This window comes from Lactuca serriola, chromosome 6, assembly GCF_051521515.1.
Source record: "Lactuca serriola cultivar US96UC23 chromosome 6, Lser_US96UC23_V15, whole genome shotgun sequence".
NCBI classification, from domain to species: domain Eukaryota; kingdom Viridiplantae; phylum Streptophyta; class Magnoliopsida; order Asterales; family Asteraceae; genus Lactuca; species Lactuca serriola.
In genome coordinates, this window is record NC_136413.1 from 117105656 (window position 1) to 117114787 (window position 9132).

Consider the following 9132-nt stretch of genomic DNA (forward strand, 5'->3'; position numbering starts at 1 on the left):
GTGTTGCACCTTCCTTCAGTGGTGTTGCGTGTTTCTTCACTGGTGTCACAGGTTTCCCCACCACTTTTCCCTATATAAATTATCAAAAATATAGAATGAAACAAGAATCATTTACTGAAGTTGAAAAAGAACTCACTCAAATATTAGAAAAAATAAGAAAACCAAGGGAAAATCCGTGAAAATTAATAGGCCAGAGCATCGAAAAACTAAGTGTCTAGGCCAACTTAGTATGTGTCCCAGTGCATCTTTGACCTTCACAATGAACTCCTCTTCAAGTAAAATGGGTATTAAAGCTTCTCCTTGAAAATTTGTTTCCATCATAACTTCAATGTTTTCATCTGTTACATAAACGGAAGAAATAATTAAGATCCAATCTTCTAAAAAATGAAAATATATAAATAGTAATAATGCAAATATTTTTCAAAATATCCGATGCACTATACTTCATTATGGTTCCTTTAGCGACTACATTTGCAGCAAATTCAACCGCAAGAAGACATGAATTATCCTACCAAAATATAGTATGTTAGTTTGTAGAAAAAGAAAATTTTGTGAATATATTTTTCATAATTGTGTTCAAGGACTTACAAGTGATTCATCACGTGGTTATTTTTCAACATCTTCAATGACGCCCCCTACTTGGCAACTTGCGGCTTCAGAAACATTAAGTACACCTCTTTTTAGTTTCTCCAAGTCATCTTCAAGTTTGTTGATTCGTTTATCCACCCTCTCGTTCTCAATGTCCAAGTAATACTTAACATTATTGGGTAAATAAAAGTATTGTTGTGGCGTTATAAATTTGCCCATCCCTCGTACATGCCCACGTTGTTCCTGAGTATCCAAGGCCTCTGTAAGCACATCATGTGTTCCGTATGTAACCTCTCCAAAGCTTCCAAATTTCTACAGCTCATCCTGTAAAAAAATTGGGACAAATGTTAGAAAATAAAATGGGACAAATGTTATTTTTTTATATATATTTGGCGTTCAATGAAACTTACAATTTTATCAATAATCATCTTGACATCTGATTCGTATCCTCCTGTCTTCAACTCTCTTGCTTTTTTCCACAACAGTGTCCTATCAATCTCCTCTTCCGTCTTGCCGGTTTCTTGCATCTAAATTATCAAGAATAACAAATTCAATTAACATAAATATATACAAATAAAATAATCAATACATAGTGGGAATCATACGATGTCATTAATTAGTTCGACATACCTTTTCTGCTCAAACGATGATTGTATTTATGATGTGCATGAGTATTTTTAGCTTTTGTACTTTTCTCCTGCATTAGAAACATTAAAATTGTCACTACAAACTTTTAACTTTCCATTTTTTTGTGATTCTATTGGATATAAATGGATATAAGAAAAGTTTAACTAACCTCCCACATTTTTGTAACCCTATGGGATACAAAAACTTTCCAGTCTTCTTTCTTTATAAACGGATAATCTTTCAGAGGTTTGAATAGATTTGCCTTGGGATCTTTACTTTGGTTCTTAATAAACTTGGCATATAGACAATGCTTGAAGTTTCTCCACTTCTTCCCGATCGATGGGAGAGTTTGCTTCCGACTCTTTGGGTCAACTCAAAACTTTTCATGAAACATAAAAAAAAGGGTTGGTTAAAAAACAGATCTAAACAGGGACAAAAACAGAAACAGGGAGAAAAACAGAAACAGGGACAAAAACAGGTAATAACAAGAACAAACAGAGACTTACCAAAACATATTGCCATAATCCTTCCTTTACTTCTTCACTAACTTCCAGCCAAGACGCGTAGGTTATGGGAACCATTGTTCTTGCAACCAAACCCTCAAAAGTAGACAGTTTTGTGGCTTCCTTTCCAACCGGGACACCTTTTTTATTTTAAGTTATTACGAGTTTCACTTTATTAGCTTTTTCCTTATATATCAGACCTCTTTGTTTAGATTCTTCATCGTGATTAGAAGCTGAATTTGATTTCATGTCACAAAAATACAACCTGTTTCAACAAGGATTCAAATAAAATTAAGTACATTGTTATTTGTTGCAGTTGGAAAAAAAATTAATCACATTCAAAATCTGAAATATAAACATACCAAAAACATTATTATTCTGCAAAAAAATATTTAAACTAATATGCCCTTGCCATCCGGGCGCGTACACAAAAAATCATCATCAAGGTCTAATAAAGCAGAGTCTTATGTTAAATCAAAAGTAGCATCAAATTCCAACATATCATCAGTTTCACCATTTGATCCATACTTGTACATCCTATGTGGTGTGAATCCAACAACATGCAAATTCTCATCTTGTTGATCTTGAACATAAAAAAGCCGTCTGACTTGACTAGCTAATACGAAGGGTTCAGACTTCTGACCAAGCCTATCAAACTTAACTACCGTGAATCCTAAATCATCCTTTTTTGCTCCAGGAGTATCAACCCAATCACACATGAATACACAAATAGTAAACATGTGTGACAACCTGATATTTCAACTCTATGTAATGACCTAAAAAGTCAAGTATTGTAACCACTTTTGATATAATGAAATTAACTTCGAAAATAAAATGTCCAAAAAGTCTCTAATTAATTACCTACTATGTTACATGTCATTAAACTGTGATCGTACGTAAAAAGAATGCCCAAATCTGACTTCGTATAATGAAGTTGTGATTTTTCTATGTTCGGCTTAGCAACACACAGCTAAAAACTCGAATCGGAGATCGAGCGACTTTTGGCCGGAATGACCTAAATATGAATTGAAGGTCTCGACAATGGTATTACAACGGTAAAAAGTCTGGCAAAAACAGGCGTCAGATAATGAAGTTATGAATTTCTAACGAAATTTTCTTACCGCGAACTTTTAAAAATAAATAATAAAAATAATTTCAAAATTTGCCGACGGGATCTAAACGAAAGTTGTAGAGCGTAGTCTCACCTACGCGTGGATATAAAGAACGTCGAAAACGGAGTTCGTATGAAGAAGATATGAAATTTTGAAGTTTATTAAATAATTAAAATATAAATTTTATTATTTAATCTTGGTATTATCCGAAGGAGGAGTCACCAGGTCGATCCGAGTTACGCCCAGCGTATGCTCGTACGGCCAGCGTACTCGAGGCCTAGGCCTCAGATCGTCCATGTCGCCCCTATGCGAGGCTATGGCCCGTACCATCCGAAGTTCCGAAGCAGTTGAGGATGCGGTCACGCTTGACGCACGCGTACGCCCAGCGTACCGAGGCGGTTCCCACCGCTTATAAAACGGATGCGAGGGTTCTAAAATAAAGGGCCAACTCCTCTCATCTTTCTTGCGTTTTTGCCTCGTTTTCCGTTCACGTACTATCCCGAATCCCCAATTTCCTTGCTCAAGTCTCGAAGGTCGTTTGTGCTCTCGAGATTCCCGAGAATCCCGAGAAAATCCGTTTTCTCGAGTCGTAATTCTGGTCGGTTTTTCATCTCGCCTTTTACGATCTTTCAAGTGAGTTAATACCCTTATAATCGACACTTTTAAATGTTTTATAAATGCTTTTATACACTTTTAAAGAGGGAAATACAAGTAAAACACACGATTATTGTCGTGTGTTATATAAAGTTTCATTATACACCTTTTTATCAACGAAATCATATGTGATTTATAACTATTATAGGGAAACTTTCATATGCAAAATATATCACGATGACATCATACTTTTTGAAATGAAAAATGTTGTTATATATGTATGAATCAAACACTCTGCTTATACTGTATGTATATGTGTCCATCTTAGACACTATAAAAATTATACTTTTCATAACAAGTGAGTATTTTACTAGGGATTACTATACAAACGAGACACATTTATAGAAAACTATAATAGGTATAGTTTTACGAGTACATTACGAACTTTTACCTACTAGAAACTATATTTTCAAGAAGTCACATTCACATACAAGAACAAACGGACATTTTTACACGTAAATATGTTTTTATACTAAGTTTTGTGAGACATTAACTTCACGTACGTTCGAGTACACATTTCAAGTCCAGTATTATATAACAGAATCCCTTGGAGGGGGAGCATGGTGTTTGTGTATAGATCTATACGGGCTTGACAACCCCGTGCCCTAACTAATAGCTACAATACACTATTTGGGGTGACAAACGTCAGAACATTCCAACGCCTGAAGAATGTTGTGTATAGGCATTTCTAGTCAATAGCATGGTTATAAAACTCACATGTAGTATTAAAAACACATTGATTTACGGGGTTTTGCAGATGTATCGGCAATTTTTATACGTACATACATTTTCTAGGAATAAATATTGGTCTTGATAGAAGGCTACATTTATACTAGTAGGAAATATGGGATTTTCTAGGAACAAACAAACAAAAACGAATCATTTCATTTCATACAAACATTGTCATTTAATACTTATGAAACTCACCAGCTTAAATGCTGATCTACTCTTTCAAAACTACTTGTATTTCCCAGGGATTCAGTAATTACAGGTAACAAACAGCTTTTGAAGAAGGGACGCTGCGGCGCCAGTTTAAACTCATATTTTGGCATCATATTGTAATTGGTTTTGAACATGTACCTTTTAACAATGTAAACTTTCAATTATATATATGATGGTTGTATTTCTTTCTTTACTATGTATTCATTTGTTACGTTACCACATGAAGTCATCCGCCCCCGAACGTATCCGCCGTTCCAGTTTGGGGGTGTGACAGATTGGTATCAGAGTAATGTTTATAGTGAACTAAGTATATCGAACCACATAAGATATACAAACTATAAATGCTTAAAGGACTAATACTCTCTGAAAAAACATTTTTTTTGTTTTATGCCTAAGCCGCGTTTCGTTTAACTTAAATTGTTAGTTCATTTAAGTATAAATACATGCATACGACAACTTATTTTCATGATTATAGCTATACAACAAGTATTTAGACAAGTTGGACACTACGATTAAGACTCGATATATGTAATCAGATTTGGGACAAATATAGCATGATCAACTATATTTGCCCGAGATCGGACCAATGTATATCGAGGAATGCTCGTAGTGAGCTACAAGTCAAAACTTACCAAAACATCACAAGGATCAAACACACGAAATTAAATACTATAGGAGTATTTGCGACATAAAATAGCTTAACTTACATGTTCCAAATTTTATTCAATTCTTATAACCCTATTCTCGTACAGTCAAATGGTTGGATTTCATCACCCCGGCGACCCCTACTATCCCAACCAAGGCAACGGCGGATGGATCGAAGAGGATCCCGAGGAGGACGAAGAACCCATAGAATTGGATGAAGAGGATGACTCCGGTACCGACTCAGAGCCGGAGGTGATCAACCCACCACCCGCACAACCTCCTGTCTTCGTAAGGAACTTTCAAGAACCGACTCCCGTTTGGGGAAGTCACCTCCACCATTGGAGCCAACAACAAAGTCTACGCCCTCCCTACGACATGTGCCGAGACTTCTACGATGTCTGCGGCGAAGGTTCAACCGATAGGGCACTCCCAGTCATGGTGGGCAAACTAGCCAACCAGTCCTACCAATCCGGAGTTCAAGCTAGCCGGATTCGAGATGTCAACGTGGAATTATAGGTTCACACTTCTGACATCCGTAGGCTGGACAGAGCTCAGGACAATGCCCAACTCTAAACCGAGGCATTCCAAGCGCAAATGATTGCAGCCCTCGTCGAATTGAGGGCACAACAAGCCGCCTTCGATAGGCATCTTATGGAATCAAAGCAATCGGATGCGGAGTCAAGCTCCAAGCGCAACCTACGTCGCAAGTAGTGCTTGCCAAAATCCCAAAATTTTGTTATAATTAGGACCTCGGCTAAAAGTTTTTTATTTTTCTTAAACTTTGTAACCGGAGACCCTTATAGGGGTCAAATTTTCGTGATTGTTGTATCAACTATTATATTAATATAAGTGCCACACTATTATTACTACGTTGAGTATTACATTCAATCCTTAAAATGTTATGGAGAAACCATATGCTTGTTTCATATATTCGGTCTTACGAATAAATTTCATTCTTCTATCTTTGAGACTCATACTATCATCTGTTGTTGAACTATAGCAATTTAGTTCATGAGACACATTCATTTTCTATGCTATGGAATTCTTATCTTTATCTTTTCAACCTATAGTTGAAGGATGCCTCTGCGTAGAAACCCGAGACGAAACAACGGTGGGGAAGCACCTATACCACCACCGCCTCCACCTCCTCAATTTGATGCTACCATGTTCCAAGCAGCAGTCATAGTAGCTGTGGCGGCTGCCATGTCACAAATCAATACCCCTATTACTACTGGTTCGGGAATTGGCACACTTCCTTCCAACCATGGCGAGAGTCATGGGTAACCCCGAGAGTGCACCTATAAAGACTTTACGAATGCTAAACCCCGAATGTTAAATGAGACTAGTGGTGTGATGGTTCTGAAGCAGTGGATCGAAAGGACAAAAGCAATCTTTGAAGTATGCTCCTGTCCCGAGCACAGCAAGGTCAAGTTTGCCACTTTCACGCTTACTGAAAGAGCTTTAACTTGGTGGAATGGCCACGTTAACATACTTACTCTGATAGTGGCGAATGCAATAAGCTGGGAGAGCTTAAAAATCATGTTGATGAGAGAATATTGTCCACGAGGAGAGATTCAAAAACTCGAGCATGAACTCTGGACTCTTGGAATGATTGGTACCGATATAGCAACTTATACCAATAGGTTATGCAATCTGGAAGTCCTCTGCCCAGATATGATTGCTCCTGAGAGCAAGTAAATAGAGAGATACATTTGGGTACTGTCGCCCCAAATTCAGTCAAGTGTGTTAGCTTCAAAGCCTGACACTTTTGAAAGTGCCAAGGAGCTGGCACAATCTCTTATTGATCACGGAAGTCAACAGAACTCGACAATTTCTACACCATAACCACAAAAGGGAAACAACAACAACAATACCAGGAAGAGAGGATGGAATAAAGGGAAGGGTGGGTCTTCCCAAGAATCCTCAAAGAAACAACAGCTAGTTACAGTGAATGCTGCTACTGTACCTACTACCGTTCCTACAAATCCATACCCAACAAAGCCTTATGTGGGTAACTTTCCTAAGTGCACCAAATGCACTTATCACCACAATGGACCTTGTCGGGAAATGCAGTGCTCCACCTGCAACAAAAAGGGACAAACTGTTCGTTTCTGCAGAGCCCCTGTAAATCCGATCACTCAAGTTCCCAACGCTGGAGTAGGCCAAGCTTGCTACGGTTGTGGTGAGGTAGGCCAAGCCGTAGCTGATCCTACAGTAGTTGCTGGTAAGTTTCTTCTTGATAATTCATATGCATGCATACTCTTCGATAGTCGAGTAGAGAGAAGCTTCGTGAGTCAAAACTTTAGTCACTTACTTAAACATAAACCTAGCAAGTTAGAAAAATCATTCACTATAGAAATGGAAAACAGAAAAAACCAAAAACACTAACTGCATATACATGGGTTATACATTAAATTTAGACGTCATTCTTTCCCAATCAACCTCATGCCGGTCCAAATTAAAAGTTTCGACGTCATAGTCGGCATGGATTGGTTAAGTCTTCTTCCTGCTGACATCATATGCTTTGAGAAAGCAGTTCGTCTTAATCTCCCTAACGACGAAACACTAGTGATTTATGGTGACAAATCAAGTACAAACCTTCGCATCATTTCGTGCATCCAAGCTTGAAAGTGTTTGCGGAAGGATTGTCATACATTTCTTGCACACATCGTCAATACGAGTCAGGAATTAAAGGACATCAAGAGCATTCCAGAAGTACGCGACTTTACCGATATCTTTCCAGAAGAACTACCAGGATTACCACCACAATGCCAAGTCGAGTTTAGAATCGACTTAACGAACTCCATCAAAAAGGATTCATTAGACGAAGTTTCCCACCTTGGGGAGCACCGGTCTTGTTTGTAAAGAAGAAAGACAGATCGTTCCGTATGTGCATTGACTTCAGAGAACTGAACAAACTTACTGTCAAAAATCGATATCCTCTGCCCCGTATTGACGACCTATTTGATCAACTTCAAGGAGCAAACTACTTCTCGAAGATAGATCTACGATCCAGATATCACCAATTACGAGTACTAGAGGAGGATATTCCCATGACAACCTTCTGAACTCCTTATGGACACTACGATTTTCTAGTGATGCCGCTCGGATTAACTAACACACCAGCGATATTCATGGACATAATGAATAGGGTGTGCCGTCCTTACTTGGATCAGTTCGTCATCGTCTTCATCGATGATATACTTATCTACTCCCGAAGTAAGGAAGAGCATAGTCAGGACCTACGAAAAGTCTTAGAAACATTACGATCGGAGAAGCTCTATGCGAAGTTCTCAAAATGCGAATTTTGGATTCGAAGAGTCGAATTTTTGGGCCACGTTGTTAGCGAGAAGGGGATACACGTGGACCCCTCCAAAATTAAGGCCATTGAGAACTGGTCGGCACCAAAGACACCTACAAAGATTCGTCAATTTCTAGGTCCCGCTGGCTATTATCACAGGTTCATAAAGAACTTCTCTAGCATTGCGAAACCTCTTACTACATTGACCCAGATAGGCGTGGCCTTTGACTGGGATGCAAAACAAGAGAAGGCGTTCCAAACACTGAAACAGGCTTTGTGCACCGCACCGATACTATCCCTCCCCAAAGGGATAGAAGATTTCGTAGTGTATTGTGATGCATCAAACCAAGGACATGGTAGTGTTCTTATGCAAAGAGGGAAGGTTATTGCTTATGCCTCCCATCAGCTTAAGACACACGAAGTAAACTATACAACACACGATATTGAGTTAGGAGCAGTGGTATTTGCTCTGAAGATCTGGAGACACTACCTGTATGGAACAAATAGCACTATCTTCACCGACCACAAGAGCCTTCAACACATTTTTTATCAGAAGGAGCTCAACATGCGACAACGATGATGGGTCGAGCTACTCAATGACTACGAATGTGAAATTCGTGATCAACCTGGCAAGGCCAATGTGGTAGCTGACGCCCTCAGTCGAAAAGAATACACTTGTCGGAGAGTCAAATCTCTAACTATGACTATCCATTCCCACTTATCCACACAAATTAAGGAGGCTCTACTGGAAGCTTTGCAA